This window comes from Macaca mulatta, chromosome 1, assembly GCF_049350105.2.
Source record: "Macaca mulatta isolate MMU2019108-1 chromosome 1, T2T-MMU8v2.0, whole genome shotgun sequence".
NCBI lineage: Eukaryota > Metazoa > Chordata > Mammalia > Primates > Cercopithecidae > Macaca > Macaca mulatta.
In genome coordinates this window covers 76755485-76775742 of record NC_133406.1, presented here as the reverse complement: position 1 = coordinate 76775742, position 20258 = coordinate 76755485, and the positions used below count along the sequence as shown (strand labels likewise).

The window sequence follows — 20258 nt, the reverse complement described above, 5'->3', positions numbered from 1 at the left end:
ATTCTTTTCTCATAGTATTTTCTATAATAATTAAATTCAAAACACAACCAGATCCTAAAAATTAGCACTTATTTAAGTGATAGGAAAATACAATCAACCCTAGAGGACTTTTTATTAAACAAGACATTTTCATCTGGGTTTAATTTTTTTCTCATTGATGAGTGAATACAATTGAATCAACATGTATTTTGCTCATTTAGTGATCAGAATTTTAATATTTGAATTACTTATATTTATGAGAAAGAAAATGTTCCCTGACATCCCATTTATTCTTGAGGTGTGATTGTTTACCAAATTGCTCAATCTATGACTATGAGATCATAGGCCAATCATCTTCTTAGAATTGACTTTTATACCACATTCTGGGTTCCAGAAAATGATAATCTGTTCTTAAATTATGTTTTTTAATTTCAAAATCAGTAGTAACTTAGTTTGTGCTTATAACACCCTTGACAATAGGTATGGCAAAGTTTGGGTTACTGTAATTTCATAGATGCAATAACCAAGACCCAAAGTAGCTGGCCCAAAGTTCCTACTCCTCAGGGCTCTTTCCACTAATCCAAAGAGGAAAAGAAATCAATTCTTAATTATCCAAGTTGTGAGAATTTGCAGAATCAGTACACTGATCTGGCATCAGTAGACAGTAATAGTGTCAAGAAAGAGGCCAGAAGCATATACCACTAACCCTGCAACTTTTGGAGTCTTATCCATGTTTCCCACTGGCAAAAACATTTGCTTTTGCCTGAAGATATGGTTTAGAACTAAGAGAGAAAGTTTATGGACACAAACTCAACTGGCCAGCAGTCCCTAACTCAGCCTCTCCTAATTTCCCACTAAAATTATTATGCAGACAGTGAAAAATATAACAGTTCCTCAACATCAAACAGTTGGACTGACCATAAATCTATTTCTAGGATCTGAGAGAAATTTCTGCTTGCCAGAAGACTTCTTTCATGCTCTTTTGCTGGGAACAGTTTTAATTGCCAGCTGTGAAAGGTCCTTTGGGAGGGGACTGTTTTCATTCTCCAAACATCTTCCTGCTGGCATCTCATTTTTTTTCTGATGAAGTTTCTTTTTCTCTTTCGAGATACCATGTCTTCTTCAATTTCATTCATGATGGTGAACTTAAAAAAATTCCTCTGTTTTCTAATAAATAATTCTCACCTATATTATCTTCTGTGACCCTGGAATAATATTCTGTTTTTTCCATTTGTATCTTTCTATGGAGGCTTTAGGTCTCTACTAAACAGAAAAATGGACAGCAATTTCTCTAAAGAAGAAGTATTTTTTTTTCTGCCAACTAGAGTACCTTCTCCCTGCCTCCTCTGTTTCAGTATTTACCTGTCAGAGAACAATTGGGAAGACACAAATTTGAGCAAATCACATTCTGAAGATTAAGGTGGGAATGGGAAAAATTTCACAAATAAAATATTTTGTAAGATAGCAGAAATTCAAGTATCAATAAATATTAGTAATTCTATTTTTAAGAAGTAGACAATGAGTACAGGAAGAGGCTTAGTCTAGAAAAATTACACAAATTGAAAATTTGTTCAATCAAGCAAGTGTGTTCTGTGTTGTTCACATATACCAGGAGAAGAGGTTCTGCTAGTACCACATTACACAGAGCATGAAGACAAGGTCAACCCCACACTGGGTGTTGGTAAACATTGAATCTGGAAGGGTCTCTCTTTAGTTTTAGATAAGTGAGAAGAAAACCAAATTGGCTCAAGGTGGAAAATGGTGAAAAATGTAGAAAATGAATGTCACTCCTGAAAAGAACTAGTCTGAAAAGCCTTTACTAGGAAACAGATAAACTTATTTTAAAAGTAATGATCTGCATGATTAATCAACAGAGGCTGAAGACAACAGAAAAAGATAAAAAGGAAAGAGAGTGACATAAAATAGATTACCATTTTCGGTTTCCAGTCAAGCATGTAAGGAACTTGAAAGTCTCTCTTTGTGCTAATAAGTAAAAAGCTGAACAAACTGCAAAAAAATCAACTTTTCGTAGATCCCTCAGAGAAGTGAGGTCACAGGGCAAACTACTGCCCCCGGAATGGGAGCGTCAGGTGAATGTAGAGAGTCACAAGGTACTGCAACAGAAACCTATAAGCAGAAATCTCCACGGACCAGGGCCAGAGTTAAGAGCTCCTAAATGGTAAATGATGAATTTCTAGACTGAGTGTGGACAAGTTTGAGTTAAAAACTTCAAGAGAAGGACTTCCAGTCACAGGGGTGCCTTCACACTTCTGTGAGTCTTACCTCGGCAAGCTTGATCAGATTCTTGCAGAATATTTGGGAGAAAAATCCCCTTATAGCACAGGCAGAGAGAAGGAGAAAGTGCCCAATTTGAAAGACTTCAGATCACTCTGTTTTTCACAAGGCCTGTCTTCAAGAGAAACTGTTTTACCAAAACTTAACCTACTAGGGTTTTTTCGGAGCCTAACTGACCTGAAGGAAGGGCAGTACCCAACTCCAACCCATTCTAGTCATCCTGTTCCACCTAAGGTGAGGCAAATAAATTGAAGCACTGCTGAAGTTCACAGTCCTTGGGTACAGGCTCACCAATAGACTGAGACTTAGTCATAGGGCTATAGAATAACCAAATTCTCCCCCAAACTTACCACACGTTACTAAAGACCTATTTAGCACAGTTCTTTTTACCCAGTACATCATGCCCAGCTTTTAAAATATTAAAAAGCATAGAGAAAGGAGAAAAAGCCCAGTGTAAAGAGACAGAGAAATAATCAGAAACAAATATGGAAGGAATGTTGAAATGATCAGATCAGGAATCTAAGCAACTATGGTTAATATGCTAAGGACTCTAAAGGATAAGTAGACAACATGCATGAAGAGATGGGCAATATGAGGAAAGAGATAAAAATTCTAAGGAAGAACTGAAAAGAAATACTAGAGATGAAAAAACAACATTACACGAATGAAGCATGCCTTTGATGAACTCAGGTTTCTGGATATGGCTAAGGAAAAGCTCTCTGAGAATGTATCAATTGGAACTTACAAACTGAAAAGCAAAGAGAAAAAAAGACAAAAACTGTGAGAAAACTAGAAAAGGTGTAACTTATGGATAATGGGAATACCAGAAGAAGAAGAAAGAGAAAAAGAAACAGAAAAAATATTTAAAACAACCATGACTGAGAATGTTCCCCAAATAAATTCAGAAACTGAATCACAGATGCAGGAAGCTCAGAGTACACCTGTTATTTTTGTAGGAAAAACAGCAAAAAGAAAGAAAAAAGGAAACGAAAAGAAAATTCTAGGCATATCATTTTCAAACTACAGAAAATCAAAGATAAAGAAAATATATTAAAAGATTCCAGGGGACAAAAAACCTTACTCGTAAAAGCCTTACTCCTAAAAACCTTTTAGGAGCTAGCTTTTGGTTTTGTTAGTTTTCTCTCTCTCGATGTCCTGTTTTCAATTTTATTAACTTATGCTGTAAATCTTTCTTTTCTTCTGCTTACTTTTGATTTACATTGCTCTTTTTATCTAGTTTCTTAAGATGGGAGCTTAGATTATTGATTTTACATTCTTTTTCTTTTGCAATATATGCATTCAATACTATAAATTTCCCTCTAAACATTGCTTTTGCTGCATCCCCCAAATTTTGATGTTACATTTTAATTTTAATTGAGTTCAAAATGTTTTTAAATTTTTCTTGACAGTTTTTTGACCCATGGATTATTGAGACATGTTGCTTAATCTCTAACTGTTTGGGGAATTTCCAGTTATCTTTCTGTTGTTGACTTTTAGCTTAATTTCATTGTGGTCTGAGGGCAAACATTGTATGACTTTCATTGTATGACCATTCTTTCAAATTTGGTAAGATATGTTTTATGGCCCAGATTGTGGGCTATCTCGTTGAATGTTCCAGGTGAACTTGAGAAAAATGCATATTCTGCTGTTGTTGGATAAAGTAGTCTAGAGATATCCATTATATCCCACTGATTGATTATGTTCATTAGGTCAACTATGTCTTTACTGATTTAATGCCTGCTGGATCTGTCATTTCTGACATAGGGATGTTGATGTCTCCAACTATAATAGTGAATTCAACTGTTTCTCCTTGTAATTCTATAAGTTTGCTTCACATGTTAAGATGCTCTGTTGTTTTACATTACAATACATTTTGAGAAACTTTTAAAAACACAGCCTGTAGCAAGTTATAAATCGGTTTTCAATTTCTCTCCCCAACTTCTCATTAAAGTATGGTGAATAGGCATTTATATAGTTTCAGAATTATTTTCTTAACTCTGCAACTCTCGTCAAATACAAAAGTAACTACCTAATCAATATATTATGGTAACTTGTAAACTATGCTGATACTTCATTTATACATTTCACAGTTGTAGTAAGCACAATACATTTTGTTTCAAATAAAATATAGTCATTTTCTGTGTATACGATTACAACAACCCTCTCATGGCAATAAATCTGTCATATTTACTACACGAAGAAAGCAATAGTAAGTTCTAACTGACATGTATAAGACATTTATATTTAAATTACTATAGAAAAGCAAACTGGTATATTTTACATGCGCCACAATTCTAATTATAGGAAAAGTTTTTGTTTTTTTCAGGTATGTTTGTATATTTTCCAATTTGTTCAAATAGCTAATTATCACTGGAATTATTTAAAAATTATAAAACAGTCAGTACTTCTTTTAGGTGATGTAAGGTTCAGCCAAAAACTTAACTTTGAAAATTTACATTGATATATTCTATATGTACCATATTCTAATGATGCAGACAGACTTTCCTCATTTTACATAAAGTTGTGGATTAGTTATAAAACAGTAAAATCTCAAAGCAAAATTTATTATACTTGAAATTGTCATATTCTTCAAATATATGATAAAGTAAATGTGTATAAACACTTTCTTTGATTCTCAAATGAAGGTAATAATGAATCACTATTTGCATCTCTGAAGTGGCAACGAAACAAGCAAAAAAATTGGATTAATGTCAACTCTAGCTTGAGAGGTTAATGTCTATAGCAAAGGAGAGTTGACAAATTTTATATGTGAGCCAAAAGCATGAATTTTTTACTTACTTTAGAAAAACAAATGGCTAACAACAGAAAGCCTGTGTCATATTCCATGTAGATATTCCTCTAAGAGTTTGTAAGTATTCCATTCTCCATTCACTTATTCATTTACTAACATCTAATATGTACCAAGAACCATGGTAGGCACTATAAAAGTTTTTTTAAAAAGATCTTTAGCTTCTAGTAACCTTGCTAATAACAATTACAGATTCTAGACAAAGTGAAACAAAACAAAACTCTTTGAAGGAATGGAAGAGTGAATAAAAAGGCAGAAACTTGGCCAGGCATGGTGGTTCACAGGTTCAATCCCAGGACTTTGGGAGGCCAAGGCAGGTGGATAACATGAGGTCAGGTGTTCAAGACCAGCCTGTCCAACATGGAGAAACCCTGTCTCTACCAAAAATACAAAAATTAGCCAAGTGTGATGAAACATGCCTATAATCCCAGCTGCTTGGGAAGCTGAGGCAGGAGAATCACTTGAACCCAGGAGGCGGAGGTTGTGGTGAGCCCAGATCGCGCCATTGCACTCCAGCCTGGACAATGAGAGTGAAACTCTGTCTCAAAACAAAAACAAAACAAAACAATAAAAGGCAGAAACTTGAAGAAGGGGAGTTACACTAGGTGAGATCCACGTTTAACCAGCTTGTCAGTGAGGACTCGCCTGGTCTATTCCATGTGCGGAAGATAAAGCTAAAGGAAAAAGTGTCATTCTTATTGGCTGACAAGCCAGAGATTGGAATATGGTGCTTCCAGAATGTCTGGAAACAAAACAAAGCAAAACAAAACAAAACAAAAACAAAAAAATCCCTGAAAAGAGGGATTCATAATGTTGTGAGGCTGAAAAATCTGCAAGCAAATTTTTCCAAGTTTCATTTTGACCAATAATAGTGAATGCACTTTAGAAGACCAAGAAGCCTACACTAAAAAAAAAAAAAAAAAAAAAAACAGCTGGAAGGTTAATAAGGTTAATAGAGGTGAGCAGACAATTAGTAGTCACAGTCACATACCACAAAGGGTTTGGAATTAATTCCAACCAAGTTAGAGGGACTTGGAAAACACATCACACTTTTGCAAACTGATATGTGTTAGGAGCAAGAATTATGTCATGCTCACTTTTAAAGTTTTGTCCTATAAGTAAGGAAAATATTAAAATGGATACATTATATGAAAATAAAACAAAAGACAAGTTAAGGTACATTTACTTAATATACAATCAAAACTTAGTAGATACATGAAGAAACAGAAAAATGTAACCAGTAATCACAAGGACAATTAATCAGTAAATATTAAAATTATTAGGTGACAAAGAATTTTAAATAACTATAATTGCTAGGGGTTCTGCAGGGAAAAAATGAATAACATGGCTGAAGTGATGGTTAATATCAGTAGAGATAAAAAACTCAAAATGAATGACGTGGAAATCATAGGACCCAAATATGTATATGATGTGATTTATCTGTGTCCCCACCCAAATCTCATCTTGAATTGTAGCTCCCATAATTCCCACATGTCATGTGAGGGTCCCAGTGGGAGATAATTGAATCTTGGGGGCAGTTTCCCCCATACTGTTCTCATGGTAGTAAATAAGCCTCATGAGACCTGATGGTTTTATAAAGGGAATCCCCTTTCACTTGGCTTTCATTCTCCTCTCCTCTCTGCTGCCATGTAAGATGTGAATTCACCTTCTGCCATGATTTGAGGCTTCCCCAGCCACGTGGAACTGTGAGTCCATTAAAAATCTTTTTCCTTATAAATTACCCAGTCTCAGGTATGTCTTTATCAGCAGCATGAAAATGGACTAATACAATATAGATACATTAAATTTGCATTAGATTAAAAAATGAAGAAGAAAGGACCAGTGAACTTTAAAACAGTTAAAGAGAAAGCATTCAAATTGAAGCATAAAGAAAGAAAATTTATAAATGAACAGCACTTTATCACCCGTGTGACAGTATCAAATGTTCTAAAAACACTTGATTGAAGTCCTAGAGGCAGAGGAAGGTATGTGTCAGTTTTTATGCCAGTACTGTGCTGTTTTAGTTAATACAACTTTTTAGTATATTTTAAAGTCTGATAGTATGATGGATCAAGTTTTTTTTCTTTTTGCTCAGGAGTACTTTGACCTTTGAGGTCTTTTCTGGTTCCATACAAATTTTAAGATTTTTATCTATTTCTGTGAAGAAGGCCATTGGTATTTTGATAGGGGTGCATTGAATCTGTAGATTGGGTAGTATGGTCATTTTAACAATATTCATTTTTCTGGTTTATGAGCATTGGGTGGATAAATTAATCTATGTGTCTACAGCTAACTGATTTTTGACAAAGGTGACAAGAACAGTCGTTGGGGAAAGGATTATCTCTTCAATAAATGGTACTGAGAAAACTGGATATTTCATGCAGAAGAATGAAACTAGGCCTGCACCTGTCATCCTATACAAAAATAAACTCAAAATGGACAAAGACCTAAATGTAAGACCCAAAAACTATAAAACTATTAGAAAAAAATATAGGAGAAACACTTTAGGGTATTGATTTGGGGAATACATTTAAAGAAGACGTCACAACTACAGGCAACAAAAGTAAAAATAAACAAATGAGATTGTATCAAACTAAAGAGCTTCTGTACGGCAAAAAAAAAAAAAAAACAATCAAAAACAGAGTGAAAAGGCAACTATAGAATGGGAGAAAATATTTGCAAACTATTCATCCAACGGGAAATTAACACCCAGAATACAGAATAAACTCAAACATCCTATCAGTAAAAAAAAAAAAAAAAATCTGGTTTAAAAATGGGGAAATGATTTGAACAGACATTTTTGAAAGAACACGTACAAATGGTAAACAAATATATGCAAAAAATGCTTAACATCACGAATAATCAGGGAAATGCAAATCAAAACCACAATAAGGTATCATATCACCCCAGTTCAGATGGCTACCATCAAAAAGACAAAAAAAAAATCCATTAACATAAAGGAAAGGAAGTCAATATACCAAAGAGACACCTGCACAACCCCATGTTCATTGCAGTGTTATTCACAATAGTCAAGATATGGAATCAACCTATGTGTCCAACGACAGATGAATAGATTTTTAAAAACATGATATATACATCATGGAATACTATTCAGCCATAAAAAAAGATAGAATTATGTCATTTGTAGCAGCCTAAATGGAACTGGAGGACATTATGTTAAGTGAAGCAAGCATGTTAACAGAAAGCTAAACACTGTATATTTTTATTCATATGCAGAAGCTCAAGTATGTGGATCTCATAGAAGTAAAAAGTAGAGCAGAGAATACTAGAGGCTGGGAAGTGCCCAGAGAAGGGGAAATGGGGAGAAATTTGTTAAAGTATGCAAAATTACAGCTAGATACAAGGAATAAGTTGTAATGATATATAGCACTGGAGGATGACTGTGCTATCTATCTATCTATCTATCCATCCATCTATCTAGTTTCAAATAATGAGAAAGAAGATATTAAATGTTACCAACACAAGGAAATGATAAATGTTTGAGATGATGGATATGCTAATTACCTGGATCTGATCACTATACAAAATATGTAGCAAAACCTCACTATGTACCCCATAAATATGTAGAGTTATTATATGTAAATTCAAAAAGAATAGAAAAGAAAGTAGCCAGAGATAGTGGTAGGTACTTATTACATCCTACCTGCAAGGGAACAATGGTAAAAAGTTGGCTATGTCTCATGAGAAACATTCCTTTCAGAATAAAACAGAACTATATTTTTAAGCTACCACCCTCCAAAAAACAAACAAACAAAAACCCAAAACAATAAAAATCCCTGTCAACCTATAATTTTATATCCAGCAAAAATATCCTTCAAAAATGAAGAGAGGATGAAGTACCATGTTTGGATTAAAAGAAAAAAAAATAAAGAATTGTTGCATACTTGTACTATAAGAAGGGCTAAAAGGAAACTTTAGGTTAAAAGGAAATTATGTCAGATAAATGTACCAAAAAAGTGAACACTGAAAAGAAATAAAACATTTTTAAACTATCATTTTTTGTTTAATTTCTTAAAAGTTGATTGGCTTATTAAAGCAAAAATAATAACAGTGTATTTCTAATAATATATAAACAGAAAAATATGTATATATGTAACACATATATCTGTATATTTATATTTGTATATAGTAGCAAAATATATAACAATAACAGTGAGAATTATAAAAGGGACTATAAATTGATTTATATTGTTTTAATGTTTTTATGTATTTATAAGGTATTACAATATTAATACTGGGTAGACTATGATAATTTAAGTATGCATATTGCTCTCCAAGAGAAACAACTGAAAATATAGTACACAGTGATATATCTAAAAAGTCAATAGATAGAAAAGTGGGATTCTAAAAGATGCTTGATTACCCTAAGAAAAGAAAAGAAAAAAAGATTTAAAAAGAGAGGGACAAATTGAAAACCAAAGACAAGATGTAGATTTAATCCCAATCATATCAATAGCTAACTAATAACCAAGGTAAATTAATAACTAATGTAAATAAATTGTTACAATTAAAAGAGATGTCAGTCTGGATATGGGAGCAATATTCAGCTGTAAGTTGTCTAAAACAGATGTCCTTTTTATATAAAGACATATATAGTTTGAAAGTAAAAAGATAGTAAAATAATTTCCATACAAATATCAAGAAAGGAGACATTAATACAAAAGTATTATCAAAGATAAAGAGAGTCATTTCACAATATTGAAAAGATCAAATCAACAAAATTATTGCAATTTTAACTTGAAAGACATGGGTTTAAGCTGTGTGGGTCCACTTCTATGCAGACTTTTTTCTCTCCTCTGCCATCTTTGAGACAGCAGGACAAAATCCTTCTTTTCCTCAGCCGACTCAATACGAAGATGATGAGGATGAAAACCTCTATGAGAATCCACTTCCACTTAATGAACAGTAAATGCGCTTTCTCTTCCCAATGATTTTCTTAATATAATTTTCCTTTTTCTACATTACTTTATTGTAAGAATACACTTTATAATACATATAACAGACAAAATATATGTTAATAGACTTTTCATGTTATTGGCAAGGCTTCCAGTCAATAGTAAGCCATTAGTAAAGTTTTGGAGGAGGCAAAATGTATACATGGATATTCACCTACACTAGGAGTCAGTGTCCCAACCTTCATATTGTTCAAGGGTCAACTGTGTAACAAAATAATAGAACTTAAATATATATAAAACAAAAGTTTACATATCTAAAGTTAAACAAATCAATTGTATCTATTAAAGGCTTTAGCACCCTTCTCTAAATAATTAGTAGAACTAGAAGAAGAAAAAAGTGGTAGGAATATATAAGATTTGAGCAATATTATCAACTAATTGATAATTCCAGAACACTATTGCAACTTTCTTTTTATGTAGATACAGAACATTTGGCAAGAAAGACTGTATTTAGCTGTTTCAATAAAATTCAAAAGACTCAAATCATAGAAAGTGAGTTCCCTAAGTTAATAGAATTAACTTAGAATTTAATAACAGTAAGATATATAGAAATCTTCAAGTATTTGCAGATTAGTCAACACACTTCTGAACAATTTACAGATAAAAAAGAAACAATTAAGAAAGTTAAAACATGATTAATTGAATAATACAAATATATCAAAATTTGCAAGATGAAGCTAAAACATTACTTAGAAAAAGTGTGTAAGTTGAAATGTGTATGTTTGAAAAAACAAATGTTTGAAATCAATAATATAAGCTTCCAATTTATGAAGCTTGGAAAAAAGGAGCAACTTAAACTCAGAGTAAGTAGAAAGAAGGAAATAAAATCCTCACACTAAAACCTTATTAACCTCAGTCCCTATTAAATGAAACAACATATCTAGTTTTAAAAAATTATAAGCATGACAAATGGGAATAAATAAAACGGTCTGAAGAGAAATCAAATATCAGAACCATGCTTTATTATGACACAGATGTTGCAATTTTCAGGGAGGGAACAAAATAACTACAGTTAATATAATAAAGGATCTAGTGAAAAAAGTATACAACACGTAAGAACAGATGGGTAATGTAAGCAGAAATGTGTAAACTCAAAGAAAGAATTTTTTAAAATGCTAGAAATAAAAAACGCTGTAACAGAAATAAGCGAGGCTGAGGCTGGAGGATTACTTGAGGCCAGAAATTTGAGACCAGCATGGACAACATAGAAAGACACCATCTTTACAAATAAAAAATAAATTTAAAAAAGTAAAAAAACTTTAAAAATTTTTTTTAAAAGAATGTCTTTGATAGGCTCCTTAATAGACTGCACACGGGCAAAGAAAAACTCAAGGAGTTTGAAGATATATTAATGTTAATAAACACTTCCTAAATTGAAAAGAAGAAAAGAAAGAAAAGAAAACCAGAGCAGCATATCCAAAAATTATGAGGCAATTTTTAAAAGTATAACATATGCATAGTTGAAATACCAAAACAAGAGAGAAGCAGCAGAATATGTATTTGAAGTAAAAATAGATGATAACTTTTCAAAACTAATGATAGGCAAAACACATGGGTGAAGTATAGATTTTTAAGGGTAGTGAAACTCTTCTGTGTAATACTATAATGATGAATAAATAGCAATATGCATTGTCAAAACGCATATCATCTTAATCCGTGCAAACTTTCAAAGAATCATTTGATGGGTTGGAGGATACCAGAATGAAATGCAGAATGTGACAAAACAATCTAACTCTATCATAAATGTATAAAACAAACTTACTGAAGTGGGTAAGCAAAAAGGTGCTGACCTAAGTAATTTTGGAACTGAGTAGTGTGTGAGAATAAGAGCTAAAGAACTAAAGAGCAGTACATAAAGCATTGTACTCTAGCTGATGAAATGGTTTCCTAGGGAATATAAATGAAGAGTTCTGATACTTTTATACATACACATTGTAATTGAACAAGTAAGTAAATGGATAGAAGAGAGTAGGAGCCAGGCTTCTTGCTGTTGGAGTGCAACCTTAAATATAAGCAAGAGGATGAGGATATAATCATCCCTGTGGTAATGCATTACAGTTGGAGACAGCAGTATGAACTCCTAATTAGCTACAGTGGCTCACACCTGTAATCTCAGCACTTTGGGAGGCTGAGGCAGGTGGATCACGAGGTCAAGAGATCGAGACCATCCTGGCCAACATGGTGAAACTCCATCTCTACTAAAAATACAAAAAATAGCTGGACGTTGTGGCCCGTGCCTGTAGTCCTAGCTACTCGGGAGGCTAACTCAGGAGAATTGCTTGAACCAAGGAGGCGGAGGTTGCAGTGAGCTGAGATTCCACCACTGCACTCCAACCTGGTGACAGAGTGGGACTCTGTCTCAAAAAAAAGAAGAAATATATATGGGTTGGTATACACGTTTCTCTTACTTTTTCAGCTAAGAGGACTTAGAAGCAATGACACCCCAGTAGAGATAAGCATACCACCTAGTACCCAGATCTTGTTTTTTAATAACATTTTCCAGTAAAAAGGAAATTTTTTTGGAAAAAGTCATTTTACTGTTTACATTGGTGATTCATTTACATTGGTTATTCATAGAACTGGGGAAGAAAAATATGCAAGGTAAGCCTGTAGCATTTTGTATTGCCAGAAAACAAAAAAGTGCTAAACAAAAGAAAATCCCACAATGATGTAGATATGTCAATGGACCGCAGAAGCCAATTGAAAGAGCTCCAATGGAGGAACAATTGAAGCAATGAAATAAATGAAAGAGTATTGAATTATCAACAAAAGTATAAGATAAATATCTATGAGTCTATACTAATATGAATACATAATTGAAAAATAAGGCATTATTTTAATTATTTTTTAAATTATTTAATTATTAATAAGGAGATTAAACAAACCTGCTATGCAGAATAAGTCCAAATAATTTATATAAAGTAGTTACTGTGACCTCAAGGAGGTGGAGCTTAACTCCCCACTCCTACAGTATGGGCTGTACGTAGATACTTTCTCCTGAATAGTCTAGTATGGAAAGGGGGAAAAATGTTAACTTTACAGTGGAAAACGCAAACTTTACATCAGCCAGGTGGTCAAGATTAACATTAACAGTGATAATTCACATTAGCATATACACTTTATATGATGTAATTAAAAGATATACTTTAGCTTTTTAATCATTCCTGACAAATCACATAGCCTCAGTCACAGCATGAGAAAAACAATTTAAATCTTGATTGAGGGACATTCTTCAAATGCCTTCTCAAAACTATCAAGGTCATCAAAAACAAGGTAAGTCTGAAACACTCTAGAAGCCTAAAGAGACACGATAACTGTCTAAATGTAATGTGGCATCCTATATGGGATGTTGGAAAAGAAGGAAGAATACTAGGTAAAAATTAAAGAAAGCTGAATAAAATGCAGACTTTAGTTAATAAAAATATATTAATATTGGTTTGTTAATTGTAACAAATCTACCATTCTAACATAAGATGTTAATAATTAGGGGAATGGCATGTGGAGTACATTGAACCCTCTGTCCTATCTTCACAATGCTTCTATAAGTTCCAATGTATTACAAAATAAAAAGTTTATATAAAAGTGAAAATAAATTATAACAGGATCTCACTATCTGGAGTAAATTGATTTTTAAAAATAAAAATTTAAATACATGTATATATAATCTGTTAGGAGTTATATATACATATCATTTTGGGAATTTCAGGGGATATGAAATCCAACAGTAATATTACTTTTATTGAGCACAATACTAGAACTTTGCAGGCATTATCTTACATATCAAAAAAACCTGCAATGCAAATGCTCTTATGCTAAACAAACTGAAGTTAATTTTTTTATTCTAATTTCAAAATTAGTGGGAATATACTCACTTCTAGTTTCCTTTATCATACACCATTTCCAATTTTGGTTTCTTTCATCCTTTTCTTTCTCCATATAGTAATCATCTTACAGATTACATTATGCATCTGAGAAATATGTAAAGCCTTTATAGTTTCTAAGATCAACAGTAATATAATTCAACTCAATTAGAATTATTGTTCACTACAAATAAAGTGTGCTTCCCTTCTTTAAAAAAAAAAGAATCTAATTTTCTTTCTCTTATGCTATCCAGTTATATATATCATATATATAATACACCTTGTCATCAGTGGTTTGCAATAATGCCTTTCTTGATTGCATAAGTGGATCAATGTATTGTTTTTTCTGTTACAATGGTCTGTGTATTTATGTACTGATACTGCACTATTTTAACCATAAAGGCTTTGTGATATGCTTTAATATCTGGTTAAGTTATTCTTCATTTCTCGCTTTTATTTTTCTGGGATTTCCTAGCTATTCTTGCTTTTTTATTCGCTCTAATGAACTTCATAGTTTATTTGTCTAGCCCCAAAGGGGAAAAATAAGCCCAGTGGTATGTTTAAGATTGTGTTAACAGCAATTTGCTGTATATTTCAAACTAGCAAGAAGAGATTTGTAGTGTTCCCAAAACTAAAGTAAATATTTGAGACAACAATATCCCAATTACCCTAATTTGATAATTACACATCCTATATAAGTATAAAAATATCATGTGTACCCCCAAAATATTCACACCTAATATATATGAATACAAAAAAACTACCAGTCATGGGAAAAGGCACAAAATTACAACATTTAATGAAGATAAACATCAATAAATCAAACTGATAGAGAAAAAATATTTCATTAAATTTGTAAATTAGGAAGACCACCCTGACCAATATGGAGAAATGCCACCTCTACTAAAAATACAAAATTAGCCGGGCGTGGTGGCGCATGCCTGTAATCCCAGCTACTCAGAAGCCTGAGGCAGGAGAATCACTTGAACCGGGGAGGTGGAGGTTGCGGTGAGCCAAGATCGTGCCATTGCACTCCAGCCTGGGTGACAAGAGCGAATGGAGCATTTCTTCCATTATATCTTCTTTAATGGTTTTAATATATTGAAGACTATTAATTTTTATAATTTCATAACTCCTTATTTTACTATATTATTTTGCTTATGTTAGTATTGAATTCATACTTTCAGGTTTTTCTATATATGCTATCATATTATCTGCAAGTAGAGATAATTTTACCTTTTTCTAACTTTTTGCCTTTACTTTCTTTTGGCTATTTGCATTGGCTATTACATCTATACAATATTAAATAAAAGGAAAAATAAAGAACATCCTTATTTTCTTTGACATTATTGGAAAAAAATCCAATGTCTGTCTATTAAGGAAGATGTTGGTCTTGTGGTTGAAAAATACATAAATACATACATTTACATAAGACACACTGAATGGCACAAAGTAGGCTTGAAGAAATAGAAAGGTTAAATATATTCTTGCATGGTAATACTCAACATCATAAAGACAAAAATTCTTCCTAAATTAATTTACAAATTTAACAAAAATTTTTTTCTGGATCCATTTGATGTATTGATGTGTATCCTCATTAAATTGTTGTAGTTTTGTACCTTTTTCCATGACTGGTAATTTTCTTTGTTATTGATATATATTAGTCGTGCATATATCTACATATGTGCATACATACATAATATATGTATACACACAAATTGACTCAGCATGTTAAAAAAATGATATATAATCGAACTATATGCCCTTTTAACATTAATGAATATTCATGTTAAACTCATTTTACAATGAAATGTAAAATATATATTGCATTAATATATATGATTGAATTTTTTTAACATGAATGTGTATTGAATTTTTGTTAAATGTCTGTTCACATTTACGAATATATCATATGATCTTTATCCTTGTCTCTGCTAATAAAATTGATTGCATTAATGAATTTCCTTAGTTAATATCACCGTTGCTTTCCTGGAGTGAACCCTTCTTAAATAGAATGTGGGATTCTTGATGTGCTGCTAGTTGTTTGCTGATATTTCATTTAAGATTTTCAAATTGATATTCACATGTGAGACTGGTTTGTAGTTTTCTCTTCCTCAAGGAATGTGTCTGTCACCTTTACTAAGCTGGAAGCTCTTGAGGGTATGTTCAACAGCAATTTTCTTATACAGGCTGAGTGTCCAACAATTCTATTCATTTCTAACACCAACTACCTGGAGTCAGCACAGACTCCACAAGTTAAGGGGCTCAGTCCACCATAAGACTGTCCTCACTTCAAATACTAGCAGCAAGTCCAGCATCTTTAGGTTACTTGTCATTCTGACCATATTCAGGGGATCCCATGACCTACCTTCGCTTTTGATGATTTTCTAGAATCACTCACAGAACTTACAGAAGTCACCGAAAGCACTGTATCGTATAACTAAATGGAAGATACAGATGGGGCAAGATATTTGTTGAGGAAGTAAAGGGGATACACAGCTTCCATGTCTTCTGTAGGCATACCACCTTCCTAGAGCATCATTATTTTTACCAACCCAGAAGTTTCCTGAACTTACTTGTTTCAGAGTTTTATCTGGATGTTTGTTACATAGGCATGATTGGCTAAATCACTGGCCATGGGATTTGAAATCAATCACCAGCCCCCTTCTCTTTCCCGGAGGCCAGAAAGTGGTGCTAAAAGTTTCAACTCTATATTCAAGTGCTTGGCATTATTTCTGGAGTGGCCAGTTTCTCCCTGGAAACTGTCAAAGACCCCACTGCGAGTCACCTTGTTAGCCTAAGCTCAGGTATGTTAAAAACAGGCTCACTATGAATAACAGAAGACACTTTTATCACCCAGAAAATTCCAAGTGGTTTAGAAGCTCTGTGCCAAGAACTAGAAACAAAGACCAAATATATATTTTTTATTGTACCACAGAGATCATACTGTGTATTTTTTTTAGTGGCTAGCCAATATAGTGACTAGCACCAGTAGTGGGTGCAAATAATTATGTATTAAATGAGTGAATATAAGAGTGAATGAGCTATATTAGTTTCAACTAAGCTGTGGTTTATTTCAGGGAGGAAATTTGAACTTGCTCTATGTACATGATATTTGGGAATGTTAATTTGTTGAATGTCCTTTAAGAGTTTCCCAAAGAACAGGTTACTGAAATCCCAGGACTTTCAATCCTGATTTAAGAATCACCAAAGGCTTTTCATCAAAGTTTTCATTGTAACTTATCAAGTCTACAGGTATTTGAAAGCATGAACCTTGCACTGATTCAAGTAAGAAGACATTCGGGAGAGGTCCAAACATCAGATTTTCTTACACAGGTACAGATTAAGAGGGTTTTTAATTTCTATTTTATTTTATTATTTTTATTATTTTAGAGATAGGGGCATCAATATGTTGCCCAGGTTGGACTCCAACTCCTAGGCTCCAACAATCCTCCTGACTCAGCCTCCTCTATAACAGACTTGTCACTGCACCCAGTGGACATTTTAAGTGTTTTTAATTGTATTTTCTTTAAAGATTTTAAATTCTAGATTCTCACTCTTTCTCTCCCTCTCTACGTGTATGCATATGTATATAATCTCCCATGTATATCAATGTGAAAAGTTCTAGTTTTTAGATCAGTTTGAGAATAGAAACCAATTCAATTTGACAGCCATACCTGATACTCAGTTATTCCTCCACAGTTTTAATCATCTGGATTTTGTAATTCTGTTGTGTTTTGCAGGAAAAGCAACTGTGTTATGTGAGAGATAAAACTTTCCGTTTTCTCATGTTTTATTTTTTCAAGTTTGTCAGAATTTTTCCATCTGGATAAGTAATGCAGAGGGATTTTTTCTTCCATTGCTATCATCTCTTACGTGAATTATTAATATATGTTTTTCTTTATAATCCATTATCTTAAAAAAAAAGTCATGGCTGAGCAAGATCCAGCTGCACTTGGGCTCATCAAATGTCCATAAGTATTTTTCAAAGTTTTAGCATATTCCCAAACATGTTTTCATGAACATTTTCCCTTTATTTACAATCTCTTGTGTGTTTAAGGGAAATGTAAGCCTTATGTTTCTATTTCATTTATACTTAACTCATCAAAATGTTTTGTAAAGTAATTTAAATGTCCAAGAAGATTTTTACTGCTGATTTTCTAAGAAACAGAAAGTTCCATTTTGCCAACAAAACCAATGACTACAGTTTGGGCCAGAACTTGAAATCAACAAGGTTTGAGTAGGTTCTAAACTTGGCAAATGTTGCTCTAAATCACTTGTTAGGAAATCTTCATTTGATAACTACAAAAAGGGAGTTTCATGAGCAAACTGGTCATTACAAGCCTTACTGCTCAATTTCCTTTTGCTAGTATCTAGCTGTGGGCCAAACTATAGTTTTTTGGAAGTATAGAATTACATACAAACCGTGTGGGCATATTATAGAATGCACCTATCAGCTAACATGGAATGAATAGTATTTAAATTCTAGTTTGTGTGGAAACATTAAGGAACTAAATTATTCCATGTCTTCATAGAGTTTTCCATGCTAATTCAATAAATGAATAAGATTGAGGCAACTTAGAGATGCTTCACTTATTTAAAAGCTCAAAATACTTCTCAAGTCTTTTAGCAGATTTTACATAGGCAATCAATACAGCAACTCATATTAGTCTTGACTAGTCATTAAAGCAAGCTAAGACTGATTTTGCAGCAATATTAACAGGTCAAATGAGTATATTGGAGGGTAAAGGAGAAACACTTCCTGAACTGTTTGAAAATAAAAAAACTGCCTTTTATGAAGCATAATTGATTTATCTTTCAGTTTATTCAAATCAGTAAAATAAATTTTGATTCATTAAACAAGGTTCTTAAGCAAATAGAGAAGAAATTTATTCTTTCATAAATTTGGGGGTTCAGGTTGGTGGTAACACTGGGAGTTACAGCATCAGTTTAAAAAGTTGTACATACTTGATTTCAAATACTGGTTCAGCCATTTAACTACTCTGAGCTAATTTTCCCATCTTTAAATAGGAAAAAAAAATCCTTTTCTGGGTTTCTGTGTAAAGGCAGGTGTTTTAGAAATGCAAGTTCTCATAGCATGAGAGCTCATAGTATCTGGTGGTATTCAAGCCTGGTCAAGATCACTACCTGAAGGAGATATTGTAAAGATGGTTTTAGCATCATCTGGGTATCATACTTGATTTCAAGGCATTTTCCAACACCAGTCTATTCCTTTCTGACTCCTTCACCCAGGGATGTGTCTATAATTTTTTTTTTAAGTGTGGTCTAGACTCACATAGCATCATTCTGACATATGATCTGTAATCTGACAACCCAGTAAACAGCTACTAAAATTCATTTGAGAACTGCATTTGCCATTTTGACAGAGAAGTTAACACTTCAAGTAAGGGAGTCCTTATTTTAATAAGACCTGAAACTAATCCAGAAGGAGGCTTAGGGAAGTGTATTAGTCTCAAAAAGCCACATATTGAGTACCCCAGTGCTGGTTGGAGAAGAGTATAGCTCATGGGAACTTTTGGATTGTCTGTTTTTGTCTAGGATTTTTAAAAGCATTAGTTCATTATAAAACAAAACAAACAAAAACAACTTTTCTTTATAAAACTATAGAAATAGAATAGATTCTAAAAGGAACCAATAAGAGGCTATCCACTGGGCACACATGCCTCTCCCTTGCTTCACATTCCCAGGATAACCTTGACAAGTCAGTCACAGCTGTTTTCACCATTGAACTCTTGCTGAGCCTCAACGTTATTTACAATGTCTCATTCCATAAAGTTATTATGGCACTAACAAGTGCACTTTTGTTTTTAATCTAGGCCATTCTTTTATTCAAGAACTATTCTTAGACACACCATTATCAACTTCATCCCTAACATTATTAGAAAAACAAATTGGGGTCTTTCTTTATTATAAAAATTTTCAAAGGAGAAATTCTACAAAGAAATTCATATTTGGAAGTTGACATAGTTTACTCTAATTGGCCACCATAACTAGTAAATAGCATGAAGGTACTAGCAAGATGAAAGAAATCCTGGAACTGTCTTGACAAATATGAACTTACTAATGGAAATATATACTTTTTTATTTGTATGAAAATGAGAATTTCTTGTTTTATATTTGTTGCATGAGAAACAACTCTTCATGACACTGATGAATTGTGTTGGTTGTTTCTGAGAGGTGGCTAAAATAAGTTTGATGAAAAAGGCCATTGCAACATGGAAAACAGGAAAAAACCACAAAGGAAAGAAAAAAAAGAATAGTTTTAACTACCTGAAAATCCAAAACTCACTACCTAAAAAAAAGATCAAAATCAAGGGT

General features: G+C 33.0%; 1 long non-coding RNA gene across 1 annotated transcript in view; it reads left to right on the top strand.

Moving 5' to 3' along the window:
- LOC100426640 (uncharacterized) overlaps positions 1-20258 on the top strand; it is a 96954-nt gene that overhangs the window by 50257 nt on the left and 26439 nt on the right. Inside the window, exon 2 of the long non-coding RNA XR_013412274.1 lies at positions 17168-17255. This is a non-coding gene — a long non-coding RNA (uncharacterized LOC100426640). The remainder of the gene's footprint in view (positions 1-17167; positions 17256-20258) is intronic.